The sequence below is a fragment of the Lygodium microphyllum genome, chromosome 16 (assembly GCF_053477565.2).
Source record: "Lygodium microphyllum isolate KBCC chromosome 16, Lygodium_microphyllum_v1.1.10, whole genome shotgun sequence".
Lineage (NCBI taxonomy): Eukaryota > Viridiplantae > Streptophyta > Polypodiopsida > Schizaeales > Lygodiaceae > Lygodium > Lygodium microphyllum.
The window spans coordinates 91,024,237-91,026,913 of NC_141150.1; the positions used below are offsets into that span (position 1 = coordinate 91,024,237).

The following is a 2,677-nucleotide window of genomic DNA, read 5'->3' on the forward strand; positions in this document are numbered from 1 at the left end:
ATATATGGCTAGCATATGGTGGCACAAAGACTCTAGCAATGCAATCACCCTCCGTTAATGATTTGAGATGCCTCTAATTGATGTGCATCATAGGTACATGTGGACTACTTGTTGGTGCATCTACAATTAGACTGCCATTGTCCAATATATGGAGGAAGTACAAGATATATGGGCTTCTAGGCTATAGAAGCACAACACCCCAGATGTTAATCAACTCTCTCTCTCTCTCTCTCTCTCTCTCTCTCTCTCTCTCTCTCTCTCTCTCTCTCTCTCTCTCTCTCTCTCTCTCTCTCTCTCTCTCTCTCTCTCTCTCTCTCTCTCTCTCTCTTTGTGTGTGTGTGTGTGTGTGTGTCTTCAATTGGCTTGATCACCACAGTGGACCTCATTGCAATAATGAGACTCAGCTGCCCTCCAATAGACCTCAGGTCCACTTTATCCATGTCAGGTGGAGGTAGAAGGTCAAAGGCCTGCACCAGATTTCCCAACACTAGTGCCAGTATTGTCAAAGTTATAATACTCCTCCCTAGATAGCTCCTCTTGCTGCCTGAGCCAAATGGGATGAACCTAAAGTCAATCCCATTGAGCTCTATCTTCGACTCTAGAAACTGCTCCAGCATTAACTTCTTTGGCTTGTCCCAATACCTGGGGTCGTTTGCTATGCCCCATGCATTTACCAAAACTATGGTGCCTGCTCGAATGTCATAGCCTCCTAGCTTGGCTGCTTGGAGATTCATTTGGGGTACCAACAAGGGAATGACCATGTATGTTCGGAGGATTTCCTTCACTGTGGCCTAATACAAACAACACCAATGTTGGTTACCAATTTGTCTTCGTCTTCATTGACTTGAAGAGAAATTTTCACCTGAAGTGCTATAGTTCCAAATCATCTTTTGCACACATCTTTCATTTCATCCACTTATACATTTAGAATTTTTTCAAGGGTCCATAATTTATGCACAAAGTTGGGAAGCTTGCTTGCAAGTAGGGCAGCTTTGCGACATCAGGCTCAGTTATTGGTACACCCTTTCCTAACATTGTATTCAGTTCATCCCTTATCTTCTTTTGGATGTGTGGATTGTTCAACAGCTCTGCAATGCCCCATTTCGATGACCACAATGTGGTCTCAACTGTTGCACATGAAAATAAGTCCAAACAATCATATAAGAATATCATTCATGAATGTTTGACAAGGTGAAGAAACTAAGCACTTTATAGAATCAATTTGCTCTGAAGTGATTCCTTGTAGCACCTGCAGGTGTATAGTACTAAGTAGAGTGTCATCCATTTTTAGACATTTGTCTCCCACCATGAGTGAGAAGAACTCCCTATCTATATACAGATCAGTTTGTAAAGGCCCCCAAAAGTAGTGAAAATTGTTCAATGCTCCAAGTGAAAAGATTGAATTTGCTACAACAAGATGCAGATGAATAGCCTACCTGCAACATTCATGTTTTGAATAAGATACAACACATGTTTTCACTGATCTCTCCTTTGATGTAGGCGTCCAGAAAGACGTCCACTCCAATCTTCTCCCCCTTCTGCTTGCAAATCCAATTAAAAGAATACATCAGAAATTACAGGTCTTGCAGAATGGTAGGAATTGCACCCACACAACATCGGAACCTGTTTGTAGATTAAAGTATTGCATAGTGGGTCTCAAAATCCTCAATACATAGCATTTAGGTTAAGTAATGTTTCCTTCGCTATAGTACAATAGATGATCCAAATCTACAGACAAAGCAAAAAATGATGAGTAACTCTTACTTCTTGCACTCGTTAAAAAACACGTCCCGGAGGAATGCAAGCCTCCACTGGTTGTTGGCGTCCTAGACCCGCTTGAGGCACCCGTGGAGGAGGGGCTTGAAGGAAGGCACAAATTCACCATAGTTTTACTTGAAGCTCTATGCAAGAAGGCAAATGTCCCTGTTAAGGGTCATGAAATGCACATGGAGGGGGTCAACCTTGTGTTGAACATCATCTTGTAGACAATGTTGTACATCATGAGCTACAGGCGGTCACGGATGACAGCACTGGAGGTGATCACGTTGGGCATGTCCCTGATCTCTTTGGCAGCATAGTCTATCTCTTGGATTACTTGTTGGGCTACTTGTTGGTGGCATCTAATTTTGACAGTGGTGTTTGCTATCTTTCACATTGACACAAGTCAACATTATACCTGACAATGTTCCCAACCAATCTACATGGTCTGGCTTGGCATTGTTGCCTATAAGGATTCAAACCACATAGTAAAATATTGTATGCGTTTGGATACTTGCATAGTGCTAGCAAATGGATTTCACAATGAGGATACACCAATTTAAGTTGGTAAGTTGCCATTGATATAGAATTAAAAAATATAAAGTAATGCTCTAGCTCTACTTATAAGGTTACTTAGGAAAACCGACTGAGTCTTCAAGGTTACCTTCAAAAACCCAGCTAAGAGTTGAAGCATTTTGGCTTAGTTAGGTCACCCAATTTTATGTTTGTACATATTCAATATAAATTCTATTTCGTAGTAAAAATAATAAATTATACAAGTCTATCTTAGTCTAATATTCCACTAATTCTTATTAAGAACTAAAGTAGACAATTGGCTCAATCAAAATATTTTCTATAATAAAAAAATGAACCAAATTCAATTGAGTAACAACAATAAACTAACTTATAGCTAATCCTC

General features: G+C 40.2%; 1 pseudogene; it reads right to left on the reverse strand.

Moving 5' to 3' along the window:
• Positions 1–347: 347 nt before the first annotated feature.
• Positions 348–2,452, reverse strand: LOC148023109 (trans-cinnamate 4-monooxygenase-like; annotated as a pseudogene).
• Between the last annotated feature and the right edge of the window lie 225 nt (positions 2,453–2,677).